We start from the raw sequence: 14,146 nt of genomic DNA on the forward strand, positions 1-14,146 counted from the left end.
GGTGATGTAATTGGTAAGACTCAGAGTCTACATTTGAACCCAAGCCTTTCTGATTCCATTATATCCAAAGGTCTTTTGAAATACATTTTAAATTTTAAATAAATTTTACCTTGAAAATGTAATAATGTGCATGACAAAGAATTTAATAGTACAGGCTGGGTGCAGTGGCTCACGCCTAAAATCCCAGCACTTTGGGAGGCTGAGGCGGGCGGATCACGAGGTCAGGAGATCGAGACCATCCTGGCTAACATGGTGAAACCCCGTCTCTACTAAAAAATACACAGAATTAGCTGGGCGTGGTGGCGGGCGCCTGTAGTCCCAGCTACGTGGGAGGCTGAGGCAGGAGAATGGCATGAACCCGGGAGGCGGGGCTTGCAGTGAGCCAAGATCGTGCCACTGTACTCCAGCCTGGGGGACAGAGCAAGACTCCATCTCAAAACAAAACAAAAAAAAAAGAATTTAATAGTACATAAGGATATCTAGTAGGAAGTAGTTCTCCTTCCTTCTGCCATGCCCTCTTTCCTCCATTCTCAGAGGCAGTCATTCTTGGAGGTGTTTCCTTCCAGTGTATTCTATACATACCTAAATAGATATATCTACGGTTATACAAATTCTTATTTTAAACAGACACATAAATTTATTTTTTTCTTTTAAAAACAATCTTAACAATGAATCTTGAAGATTATTCCATACCAACATATCCAGATAGATTTATCTGTCTTTTTTTTTTTTTTTTTTGAGAGTTTTGCTCTTGTTGCCCAGGCTGGAGTGCAATGGCATGATCTTGGCTCACTGCCACCTCTGCCTCCCAGGTTCAAGCAATTCTCCTGCCTTGGCCTCCCAAGTAGCTGGGACTACAGGCGCCCACTACCACGCCCGGCTAAGTTTTGTATTTTTAGTAGAGACGGGGTTTCGCCATGTTCACCAGGCTGGTCTCGATCTCTTGAGCTCAAGTGATCTGCCTGCTTTGGCCTCCCAAAGTGCTGGGATTACAGGTGTGAGCCACTGTGCCCAGCCTCATTTTTTTTTTTTTTTTTTTTAGAGTCTTACTCTGTCACCCAAGCTGGAGTGCAGTGGTGTGATCACAGCTCACCGCAGTGTCAACCTCCTAGCCTCAAGCGATCCTCCCACCTTAGCCTCCTGAGTAGCTGGGACTACCGGTGCACACCACCACACCTCAGGTAATTTTTTGTATTTTTGTGTATAGAAGAACTTTCGCCATGTTACCCAGGCTGGTCTCAAACTCCTCAGTGCAAGCAGCCCACCCACTTTGGGCTCCCAAAATGATGGAATTTCAGCTGTGAGCCACTGTGCCCGACCTATTTTTTTTTTTAAGGCTGGTTAAGTGAAGCCGTGGGAGTGGAAAAGGAATAAAGAAATATTTTAAACAGTTGCATACTATTCCATTTTAGTAAATGGCTGTCCTACTGAAGGATGTTTAGATTCTCTCTGTCTCTTTTTTTTTTTTTGAAAGGAGTTTCTCTCGTCTCTTAGGGTAGAGTGCAGTGGTGCAGTCTCAGCTCACTGCAACCTCCGCCTCCCAGGTTCAAGTGATTCTCTCGCCTCAACCTCCCGAGTAGCTGGGATTACAGGTGCCTGCCACCACACCCAGCTAATTTTTTTGTTTTTTTGTTTTGTTTTTTCGGGTTTTTTTGGGATGGAGTCTTGCTCTGTCACCCAGACTGGAGTGCAGTGGCACGATCTCGACTCACTGCAACCTCTGCCTCCCTGGTTCAAGCAATTCTCCTGCTTCAGCCTCCCGAGTAGTTGGGATTACAGGCATGTACCACCATGCCCGGCTAATTTTTGTATTTTTAGTAGGGACGGGATCTCACCATGTTGACCAGTCTGCTCTCCAGCTCCTGACCTCAAATGATCCACCTGCCTCGGCCTCCCAGAATGCTGGGATTACAGGCGTGAGCCACCATGCCCGGCCATTTTTTTGCATTTTTAGTAGAAACAGGGTTTTACCCTGTTGGCCAGGCTGTTCTCAAACTCCCAACCTCAGGTGATGCGCCTGCCTCGGCCTCCCAAAATGCTGGGATTACAGGCGCCCAGCCTGAATTCTCTTTTGCTGTAGCAAACATCCTTGTGTTAATTTCTTCGGACATGCCAAATTGCCTTGGGAAATACTTTGAAAAGTAAAAAGAACCATACAAGGGTGAGGGCGTTTATGATTAGGATGATTGTTGTTGTTTTCCTGCACCTTTGCCTTCTCTGCAGTCTTAAACCCCGAGTTCTGACCACGAGTGCTGTCTCTAGTGGACAGGCACGCTCTCCATCACTTGCTCTAGCTGTCAGAAAAAGAGTGTCTCCTGAAAGTCTCTGGCTTGGAGTAGACAGCATTGTTCAGATAGGTTTGCAGTCTTTAGGCTTAGGCTGCTAAGCCCTGGTCATGGCCCGTTTTGGGATGGGTGCTAGGCTACTGATGCTGGTGTGCAGCGCATTAACTGCAGGGATGGCCAGAGGTCCCACTTCTGGGGATGACCTTGACTTTCAGAGTAGACTGGGTGAGCTGTGTTTTGCTAGATCAAGCTCTGACCTGTTCTGACCACAAGAGGACAGTAGTGAGCTGCCTAGCGTTTCTGCCAGGCTCATGGAAGGCCCTTCCTGTACAGGGAGTGTCTGTCTGGAGTAGCTCCCTGGAGGACTGGGCAGCCAGGTAACTTCTCCTTTTCCTGAAGAAGGAAGGTATGTGCTGGTCGCGGTGGCTCATGCCTGTAATCCCAGCACTTTGGGAGGCTGAGGCAGGCGGATCACCTGAGGTTGGGAGTTCCAGACCACCCTGACCAATATGGACAAACCCTGTCTCTACTAAAAATACAAAATTAGTTGGGTGTGGTGCCTGTAATCGCAGCTGCTTAGGAAGCTGAGATGGGAGGATTGCTTGAACCCAGGAGGCGGAGGTTGCAGTGAGGCAGTGAGCTGGAGATCACGCCATTGCACTCCAACCTGGGCAACAAGAGTGAAACTCAGTCTCAAAAAAAAAAAAAAAAAAAAAAAAAGAGGAAGAAGGAAGGTATGGTAGAGGAAATCTGGTCGAATGTGATTTGAGGACAATATAGGAGAAAGTAAAATGAAGGTGGACTCATGAAAATAGCTTCATTTTTTTCCCTCATAAATATAATGTATGCAGATTATAAAAACTTCAAATAATACATAAAAGTACCAAGAAGAGGCCAGGTGGGGTGGCTCATGCCTGTAATCCCAGCACTTTGGGGGGCTGAGGCGGGAGGATCACGAGGTCAGGAGATCGAGACCATCCTGGCCGACATGGTGAAACCCCGTCTCTACTAAAAATACAAAAATTAGCCGGGAGTGGTGGTGAGCACCTGTAGTCCCAGCTTCTCAGGAGGCTGAGGCAGGAGAATCACTTGAACCTGGGAGGCGTAGGTTGCAGTGAACCAACATCGCGCCACTGCACTCCAGCCTGGGCGACAGAGCGAGACTCCGTCTCAAAAAAGAAAAAAAATTACTAAGAAGAGAAAGATCTCCTGAAGTGTCATGGCCTGAAATAACCACTGTTCAAATTTTTGGCAATACTTTTGTTTTTTGGAGTTTTTTGTGGCAATTTTTTTTTTTTTTTGAGCGGTAGCAAGGTTTATTGTGAAGAATGAAAGGACAAAGCTTCCACAGCATGGAAGGGGCCCCGAGCAGGTTGCCCTTTTTTTGGCAATATTTTTGAAACCTGAGTTTTGTACTCGGAAAATGTTGTGGATATCTATCTTTGTAAATACGTTTAATGTTAGAGGCCTCAGGACTTGTACGTGCATAAATGCTTCTTAAGTTTTTCCACCCAGTAACCCCAGAGGCAGAAAAGATGAATGCTGTGCCAGACAGGTAATGCGTGAGACTGTGTGTGGGGTCTGGAATGTACAAGAGTAACAGAAACTTCTTTGAAATACTGGGCTTTCACCTTAAACATTCAGACAAATTCTGCAGTATACCCCATAACACTTTGAATTCTGTTCATTAGTTGTTTTCATTTAAAAATAATTCTGTCCTTTCTCCTCCAAATCTTTATAACTATTATATGAAGGCATCATCATTTAATAAGCAAACAGAGTGTTGGACATTTAAGTCACTTCCAGTTTTTCTCTAACGTAAACACTATTGCAATGAGCATCCTTATGTATATGTATTTTCTCTTGTTTGATTATATCATTAGAATAGAGTTCCAGAGTGGGCTCCTTTAAAAATAAAGCTATTTCTTTCCCCCTCAATGCTTTTAAAACATTGGTACAAGGCCAGGCATAGTGGCTCATGCCTGTAATCCCAGCACTTTGGGAGGCTGAGGCGGGTGGATCACTTGAGGCCAGGAGTTCTAAACCAGCCTGGCCAACATGGTGAAACCCTGTCTCTACTGAAAACACAAAAATTAGCCAGGCATGGTGGCAGGCACCTGCAATCCCAGCTACTCCGGAGACTGAGGTGGGAGAATTCCTTGAACTCGGGGGGTGGAGGTTGCAGTGAGCCGTGATCCTGCCACTGCCCTCTAGCCTGGGTGACAGAGTGAGACTGTCTCAAAAAAAAAAAAAAAAAATTGGTACAAATGAGATGAAAAAGGTGCTGATGGGGAAAGGGGTTGTCCCTTTAAGCCTCTTTTCTGGTTTCCCGGCTGGGATCAACCGGGGGATGCTCTGGGCTTGGACGTAGCACCTCTTCTGTGTTCAGCACACACAGGTGATATGGATTCTCTGTGCCCAGCACTCTGCTAAGCTCTGATTTCCACCTTCTCTCATTGAGTCTGATAAGATAGGCATTATTATTCTTATTTTACAGAGGGCCAAGCCAGTCCAGTGAATCCAGGTGTTCTGGCCAAGGTGACACAGCTAACAAATGTATGTTTGGGTCTCGATTCAGGGACCCAGGTTCTTTGGCAGCACAGTGAACAAAACTGCTTAGCTGCAGACCCATTCCTAGGACAGTTGTCTAAGAACCTTTTGGTTACAAGCAAAAACAAAAGATCAAAAAACCACTAAAGCTATTTTAAGTTAAAAAAAAATAGGGTGGAGGATGATGGTGAGAAGGAATTACAGAAACCCAGAGAAATCTCATCGAACCCAAGAGGAGAAGTAATTAGTCTCATGAGGAACGAGGAAGCAGTGCTCTCTCTCTCTCTGTTTCTTTCTGTCTGGGAAATCATGGCCCTGCAGCCTCTGCTTCTGTAAGTACGTCTTCGTCATTCTCTACCCTGTATCTACCAAAAAAGACAAAAATTAGCTGGATGTGGTGGTGCGTGCCTGTAGTCCCAGATACTCGGGAGGGCGAGGCAGGAAAATCACTTGAACCCAGGAGGTGGAGGTTGCAGTGAGCTGAGCTCTAGCCTGGGTGACAGAGTAAGACCCTGTCTCAAAACAACGACAACAAAAACCTATAAGGAACCTATCTAGCTCTTTCCCTCTCTCAGACCTTTTTCTGTGTTTGCTTCATTCCTAGGTAGGCCTTTTCCTCACGGTGGTAAACGGCTACTAGCAGCTCTATCTGGGCTTATGTTCTCATGAACTGGCTTCCTCAGGGGAAGGCAAATTTCCCCGTTCCAATAGTTCCAGCTCTGATTGTCCTTGACTGAATCATAAGTCCATCCTGAACCCATCACTAAGGCCAGAGCATAGGTGTCTCTGACTGGTGAGCCCTTGGTCAGGTGACCATTCCCAGGCGGAGGTGGGTCAGCCCCATCGAGTAGAGGAGGGACAGTTCTCCAAAGGAAAAATGGGACGCCATTAACAGAGACTCCAGAACCTACGCAACAGTGGATTGAGATTTATACCAAGAACCTCCAAGGATATGTTAAAGATCACGGTGGGGGGGAAGAGAAGCCTTTCATTCTTGTATTCCATACACATTATTAAGAGTTCTGGCCGGGCGCGGTGGCTCACGCTTGTAATCCCAGCACTTTGGGAGGCCGAGGCGGGCGGATCACGAGGTCAGGAGATCGAGACCACGGTGAAACCCCGTCTCTACTAAAAAATACAAAAAATTAGCCGGGCGCGGTGGCGGGCGCCTGTAGTCCCAGCTACTCGGAGAGGCTGAGGCAGGAGAATGGCGTGAACCCGGGAGGCGGAGCTTGCAGTGAGCCGAGATCGCGCCACTGCACTCCAGCCCGGGCGACAGAGCGAGACTCTGTCTCAAAAAAAAAAAAAAAAGGGTTCTACGTGTACTCAGCACTGCTTGGCTCAGGGGGTAAAACAGGGAATGAGACAGACAAAGGTCCTTGCTCTCACGGAGTCTAACTTCCAAGGAGCGTGCCAACAAATAAATGTTTCTTGAATATCTACTATGGACAAAACGGTGTTCCCACCCCATTTCTTCCCCTTTGCCCATATAAAGAGAGATAAAATGTGGCCTTTCACTCAAGAAGTTTAAAATATACCACGGCAGATAAAATAGCAGTAAATAATAACAGCCTTTGAGAGGCTGAGGTGAGAGGATCGCTTGAGCTCAGGAGTTTGAGACCAGCCTGGGCAACATAATAAGACCCTATCTTTACAAAAAATAAAAAAAATTAGCCGGGTGTGGTAGTGCATGGCTGTGGTTCCAGCTACTTGGTAGGCTGAGGTGGGAGGATTGCTTGGGCCCAGGAGGTCAAGGCTGCAATGAGCTGATTTGTGCCATTGCACTCCAGCCTGGGCCATAGAGTGAAACCTTGCCTCAAAAAATAATAATAATAAATGGTAAATGCCCGCAGTTATACAAGTGTTTTGGGAGAGAGGGCTGGAATGAGGAGGAATACTACTGCTAATGGCAGTAATAATAAAAGTGGCTGACATCCATTCAGGGTTACTGAGTGCCAGGCACTGTGCTAAGAGCTTTCTGAACAGCATCTCATTTTATCCTAATAACCCTATGAGGTAAGTAGCCCATTTTACAGAGTGAGGAAGGAACTGAGGCTCAGAGAAGAGAAGTGACTTGCTTAAAGAGCACACAGCTGGGAGTTGCACACTCAGCAGCTGAACCTTGGTTTGTCTGGCCTCAGCGCCCGTAACTTTTAGCTGTTACATAATCTTGGGCCTGGAAAGAAGGGCGGGAGGTGTTGGGCCAGGAAATGTGGACATGTGGTACATCTGGGGGGCGAGGAGTCAGTGGGAATAGGTTTTGTTCTTCTTGCTCTGCAGAGGGCTTCCTCTGCTTCTCCATACACATGGCAGAAAGTGGCTGTCTCCAGCTTTGAGTCCTGTGCCTAAACCTGACTCTCTGGCACCAACTGCAAACTGGCAGCCCTATAGGCCAAATATGATGTAAAAAAAATATTCTTAGCCTGTGGCATTTACAAAAATGAATTAGTGCCCCAAATTCAAAAATTGGGAAATCTCACACAAAGATCTGGAAAATCAGAATATCTGACAAGTCTGGGCCCATATTCCCATGGCAACCATCTGCTAGAGCAGAGACGCAGCTGCTACCTTTAGCCAAGGCACACACTTTCCATGTGCCACAATTGCCGCCGTTCCCCGCTGTCTGTCACTGGGCTGTTTCACTCATTGTCATTACTATGGTGACCCCTGGGGGTGTTTGAACTAGAGTCACTATGTCCCAGTTTCAGAGTCCCAAGAGATATAATTCAGCCCAGTGTGGGTCAGATGGGCACCCCTGGTTCAAAACACTGTGGCAATAGCAGGGCAGGCGTCAGCAAGGTCAGCGAGCGTGTAGGGGGACCTCTTCAGTAAGGCCAATCGGCAACGGTGGGGTCTCAGGAAAGGGAGTCTAGATGGGCAGACACTTGAAAGGAGTTTAGTACCAAGGGGGAAGAGATTGAGGCTGAGAGCCCCCCTTATGAGACATGTAATAATAGGCCTGTGTGGTGGCTCACACTTGTTATCCCAGCACTTTTGGAGGCTGAGGTAGGAGGATCGCTGAAGCCTAGGAGATCAAGACTAGCTTGGGCAACGGGGTGAAACCCCATCTCTACAAAAAATACAAAAATTAGCCAGGCATAGGGGCACATGCCTGTAGACCCAGCTGGTTGGTTGGCTGAGGTGGGAGAATCATCTGAGCCTGGGAAGTCAAGGCTGCAGTGAGCCATGATTGTGCCACTGCACTCCAGCCTGGGCGATGGGAGTGAGACCCTGTCTCAAGAAAAACAAAAAACAGGCTGGATGCAGTGGCTCACGCCTCTCATCCCAGCATTCGAGGAGGTCGAGGTGGGCAGATCACCTGAGGTCAGGAGTTCTAGACTAGCCTGGCCAGCATGGTAAAACCCCGTCTCTACTAAAAATACAAAAATTAGCCTGGTGTGGTGGCACATGCGCCTGTAATCCCAGCTACTCAGGAGGCTGAGGCAGGAGGATCACTTGAACCTGGGAGGCGGATGTTGCAGTGAGCCGAGATCACGCCATTACACTCCAGCCTGGACAACAAGAGAGATACTCTGTCTCAGAAAAAAAATGAAAAAGAAAGAAAGAAAGTGGTCAACAGCGCCGACCGTTTAGAGAAGGCAAGTAGGAAAGGCCTGGAAAAAGTCTTTGGATTTGGTGATGAAAAGATCAACAGTGAGTGTGATGACAGACAGTTCAGTGGCCGGGCAGAAGTCAAATGGCAGGGACTGAGAAATGAGTGGACAGTGAGAATGGCAGTCAGGGTTTTGACTCTCCTGAGGCCTGGGATACGGAGGAAAGGAGAGAGTTTGTCCAAAGGCAAAAAGTTTGTGTCAAACAAGATTCCAGAGAAAGGCCTGGCTGCTGTCGAGAGACCCAGGAGTAGCTAAGGCCTTATTCTGGGTTCAGGAGGGCCTGGGAAGATGCTGTCTTGTTTGTGAACCTGAAGTGAAAGCTCACCAGAGGGGCCAGCAGAGGGAACTGCCCTGCGAGAAGGCCCCAGCTTTGCGGCTGGGTTTTCCCCAGTCTGCGTCTAGTTTCCTTGATCCACTGATTATCTTGGGCTGGTTTTGCTGAATGACGCAGGAGCTTGAGCAAGCTTTGCTGCTCAGTTTCACAGCTCTGGGGGAGGGGAAGTTGGATTCCTTTCTGATAGCTGGGAAACAGTCATTAGATATTGAAGGAAGAAGGACAATTGGGCCCCAGCTTCAGAGAGAGAAGAAAAAAAAAACGGCTCTCCAAGCCTTTATTTATTTATTTATTATTTATGTATTTATTTATGAGATGGAGTTTCGCTCTTGTTGCCCAGGCTGGAGTACGATGGCGCAACCTCGGCTCACGGCAATCTCTGCCTCCCGGGTTCAAGCGATTCTCCTGCCTCAGCCTCCTAAATAGCTGGGATTACAGGCATGTGCCACCATACCCGGCTAATTTTGTATTTTTAGTGGAGACAGGGTTTCTCCGTGTTGGTCAGGCTGGTCTCGAACTCCCGACCTCAGGTGATCTGCCCACCTCGGCCTCCCAAAGCGCTGGGATTATAGGCGTGAGCCACCACGCCCGGCTCCTTTATTCTTAATAAAAACAATATCTAACAGTTATTGAGTGCTTTTACCATTGCCAGGCAATGTTCTATGGGCCTCCTGGCTTCATCTCTGGGGTTGACTACTTGTTACTATCCTTGTTTGACACAGGGAGTTGAGAGTTAGGTGAAATGACTTGCCTGGGGCATCCAGCCAGTCACTGGAAGAGCTGAGACTTGACTGCCAAAAGCCCGTGTCCTTAACCACTGTGCAACACCGCACCTCTTAGGAACCTCTCTAGGTGACCCAGCAAGGCCTGTGGGATTGAGGAGGGGCCTCCCAAATGAAGATCCTGGGCAAATGGTTGGAAAACAAAATCCTTAAAAAGCAGCTTCTCCCCTGCTAGGATTTCTGCTGAGAAGGAGGGACAAGATCCCCTGAGCTTGTTCTGAGGTTCCTTATCACCTGAGACCCCCTTCTGTGACTCCTTTCCCCCACTTCAGCTTAGATAAAGGGCCTATTCACAGCCTCCCTGAGCTGTGTCTGGAAGCTGGCCCTGGCAGCAGCTAGCGGTTTGTCCGGTCCTGGCTCCTTCCTCCCTGCCTGCCTCCCCTGCCCCTGATTCAACACCTGGTATCTCTTTCCCGTGTCCCTGAGCTCAGGGCACATGAGGCCCAGGCAGGCACAGTATCACTTTCTTCCTGAACTGTCCCTGAAGCAGGGATAATTTCGTATGCTGTCTGCCCCTGACTCTGTTGTCAGTGCACACTTCCAAAGGTTCCTGTGGAATCCAGGCTCCCGTAAACACCCAAAGAGGGGGAAGTGAGCCAAGCAGTAAGCCTGTGATTGCATCAGGACTGACGCACTCTCTGCCTTTTCCCCTACCTCGGTCTCCAGGGGAGCCACGTGGGCAGGCCACTGGGTCAGGCCCAAGCCCTCTCCCCTTCATTCGGCTGAGGGGAAAAGGGGGATGCTATGCAAGGAACACAGACCTCCAGCAGCACCTCCTTGGCTTGGAAGGGAAGTAGCCAACACATTTGAAAGCTGAAGAGAAGGCAAAGGTGGGGTGGCCTGAGGAAAGGGTCTGAAAAGGCTGGGAAGTAAAGTTTTTGGAGTGTCAACTAAGTGCCAGGTTCTCTATATGTGTAACACTATCAACGATAGGTCAGGTACAGTGGCTAACACCTGTAATTCCAGCACTTAGGGAGGCAGAGGTGGGAGGATGGCTTGAGGCCAGGAGTTTGACACCAGCCTGGAAAGAAAAAAAGAGAAATGTTTAAAAATAATAATAACAATAATAATATGTGACTATGAGGCTCTCGATCAGGAATTCCACTTCTATACTTAAAAGCAACTACCATAGGGGCCGGGCGTGGTGGCTCATGCCTGTAATCCCGGCGCTTTGGGAGGCTGAGGTGGGTGGATCACCTGAGGTCAGGAGTTCGAGACCAGCCTGGCCAACATGGAGAAACCCCGTCTCTATTAAAAATACAAAAAATTAGCCAGGCATTATAGTGGGCGCCTGTAATCCCAGCTGCTAGGGAGGCTGAGGCAGGAGAATCACTTGAACCTGGGAGGCAAAGGTTGCAGTGAGCCGAGATCGCGCCATTGTACTCCAGCTTGGGCAACAAGAGTGAAACTCCATCTCAAAAACAAACAAAAAAGCAGCTACTGGCTGGGCGCAGTGGCTTATGCCTGTAATCCCAGCAGTTTGGAAGGCTGAGGTGGGGAGATCACCTGAGGTCAGGAGTTAGAGACCAGCCTGGCCAACGTGATGAAGCCCCGTCTCTACTAAAAATACGAAAATTAGCTGGACGCGGTGGCGTGCGCCTATAATCCCAGCTACTGAGGATGAGGAGACTGGAGAATCACTTGAAACTGGAAAGTGGAGGTTGCAGTGAGCCGAGATCATGCCACTGCACTCCAGCCTGGGTGACAGAGTAAGACTCTGTCACACACACACACAAAAAGCAGCTATCATTTTATTGTATGCTGGCGCTATGCGGTTTACATACATATATTCTCTTATCTAAGTCTAGAAACACCCTTATGAGTTATGATTACCCTTTTACAAAGTAAGGAAACTGAGACTCAGAGGTGAAAGTTCAGAATTCTCCCAGTAACTCATCTAGGCACTGGAGAGTTAGGGTGTGGTGGATCTAGGTCTGTCTTCTCTTTGCTTCATCATTATGTATTAATGAATGTCATTTTCTCAATAAGAGTAATGCAGTTACTATTAGCTTTGACTTATAGATGGGGAAACTGAGGCTTGGGAAAGTGAGCAGACTTGCCTGAGGACAGAGTACAAGTCTCAACACGTCTCACCCTTAATTTTGATGTCCTTATGCTGAGCTCTTACAGGCTTGCCAGAATGTTCATAAGAGTCTTTCTCAACGCAGCTGAGGCTTCACACAGTTTCCCAGCTCCCTGCGAGGTGACAGAACCAGTACCTGCCTCAGTGAAGTCACTTCTCATCCTAGCTTGTGATCATCTCCTCCGTACTCCTGGCTCTCCGGGGGCCAATTCCAGCTCTTCACAATCATCTCTGTGTATCTGCTAGTGTCTGACCCAGAACAGGGGTTGTTGTTTTGTTTGTTTGTTTGTTTTTGAGACAGAGTCTCGCCCAGAAGGTGTGCAGGCTGAAAAGCTAAGAGACTCAGAAGCCCCAGACTTTTGGATGTCATCAACAGTTAAAAGTTTTAAAAATGAGGAGGGAGACCCAGATATGGTTGCTAGCTTTTAGTCTGGCTAAATAAGAACATTAAAACTCTCAGCCACGCTGGAGTGCAGTGGCACAATCAGTGATCATAGCTTGCTGCAACCTCCACCTCCCAGGTTCAAGCAAGTCTCATTCCTCAGCCTCCTGAGTAGCTGGACTTACAGGCATGCACCATCATGCCCAGCTAATTTTTGTATGTTTAGTAGAGACAGGGTTTTACCATGATGGGCAGGCTGGTCTTAAACTCCTGGCCTCAAGGGATCCACCTGCCTCAGCCTCCCAAAGTGTTGGGATTACAGGCGTAAGCCACCGGCCTCCAGGAGTTGTTTGAATGAAAAAAATAAAAAGAGATTCCTTGAGGAGCTGAGATTTGAACCTAGGTCTGTTGGGCTCCACCTGAGCCATTTCCACTTCCTCCGCCTGCCATTGGCCTCCCTCCCCTAGAGACGCCTAGATGTGCAGGCTGAAAAGCTGGGGCATGGCAGCATGCAAGCTGATTCAGAATCCTTCCCCTCCCCTCCCCTTTGCTTTTTCAGAAGCCAAGGAGAAACATGAAAACTCAAATGTGCCCTGAACCAGTCTCAACCCTGAAGTTAAGGAATGCAAAAGGTGAGGAGTCACCATGGTAACCGCAGTGGCAGGTGTGTTGGTGATTCCTTTGTTTCTGCAGCATCGGCAGGCAAGGCCTGCCCAGTGCCTGTCTGAGGGTTTGTGCTATCTGGCTACAGGGGAGCTGCATTTCATTCATTTCTCTTAATGGGACATTATGGGAGACTTTTGCTTTTCATTGCCTCCATTTTCTTATAAGTGGAAGAGGAGGGAAAAAAACCATTTTCCTTCCCTTCCCACCCACTCAGAGAAATGCCCGAAAAACACCAGCATTCCCATCAGAGACTGCTGCCGCTGGTCATGAAACCCCATCATCACTTAAATTGCTCTATTTTAAAGGTTTGTGAAAACTGCACCAAATTGATTTTTCCCATATCACTTCTATCTGTTATTTCTGTGGTCTCTCTTCTTCATTGCTACATTTCCCCGGAGCAAGGGAGCAAATCTATATGGAAACTTGAGGTACTCTTATGTGGTTTGGGAACCAAAAAATAAAAGTGTTTTAGAGGCTTTCGGATTGTTGTCTTTCTGTTACTTACTCATGGACTTATGTATTTATTTTTACCCTGGGTCTGTTGAAAAGGATTTGGCTCACAGATTCTGAACTTAATTTAGCTTCAGGCCTTAATCACCGTTGAGCAGAGAATTTTATAATCACAGGGATGGAAAGAATCTTAGATGTGATCTGGCTCAGAAGTCCCCAGACTTTTGGATGTCATCAACAGTTAAAAGTTTTAAAAATGAGAAGGGAGACTCAGATATGGTTGCTAGCTTTTAGTTTGGCTAAATAAGGACATTAGAAAAAACACAACTATCATGTAGTACCACCACTGTTTCATAAAAGAAAGCACATTCTAATATGAAAAAAGGTAGGAAGGAATGGTATACATTCTTAGAATAAAACACTGTTCCTTAAACAATACATTTAGGCTGGGCGCAGTCGCTCACGCCTGTAATCCCAGCACTTTGGGAGGCCAAGGCGGGCGGATCACGAGGTCAGGAGATCGAGACCATCCTGGCTAACACAGTGAAACCCCGTCTCTACTAAAAATACAAAAAAAATTAGCCAGGCGTGGTGGTGGGTGCCTGTAGTCCCAGCTACTCCGGAGGCTGAGTCAGGAGAATGGTGTGAACCTGGGAGGACGAGCTTGCAGTGAGCCAAGATCGCGCCACTGCATTCCAGCCCGGGCGACAGAGCAAGACTCCGTCTCAAAAAAAAAAAACAAAAACAAAAATACATTTAGTAAATAATTCGCCCTTTTATACATATTTTTTTCCTTTTTCCACATACTAGCACCAGTCTGAGAATAGATATTTGAGAACTATTCATCTTGTTTACTATCCCTGCCAGTATTTCTTGGAAATGGTATCTTGGCCTCTGCTTGGATACCTTTGGTAGCTGGAGCACTCACTACCTTCTCTTTTAGGATAATTCAAGCTATTTTCTTCTTCCTCCTCTTCTTCTTCTTCTTCTTCTTATTCTT

At 47.4% G+C, this 14,146-nt stretch overlaps 1 long non-coding RNA gene across 1 annotated transcript; it reads left to right on the plus strand.

The window, feature by feature from the left end:
* Window positions 1-5,045: 5,045 nt before the first annotated feature.
* On the plus strand, window positions 5,046-13,107 carry LOC134734601 (uncharacterized). The gene is made up of 3 exons (XR_010117744.1): window positions 5,046-5,167; window positions 12,590-12,662; window positions 12,911-13,107. It is a non-coding gene; the product is annotated as an uncharacterized lncRNA (long non-coding RNA).
* The last annotated feature ends 1,039 nt before the right edge of the window (window positions 13,108-14,146 follow it).

Source organism: Symphalangus syndactylus, chromosome 12 (assembly GCF_028878055.3).
Source record: "Symphalangus syndactylus isolate Jambi chromosome 12, NHGRI_mSymSyn1-v2.1_pri, whole genome shotgun sequence".
In the NCBI taxonomy this organism is placed as follows: Eukaryota; Metazoa; Chordata; class Mammalia; order Primates; family Hylobatidae; genus Symphalangus; species Symphalangus syndactylus.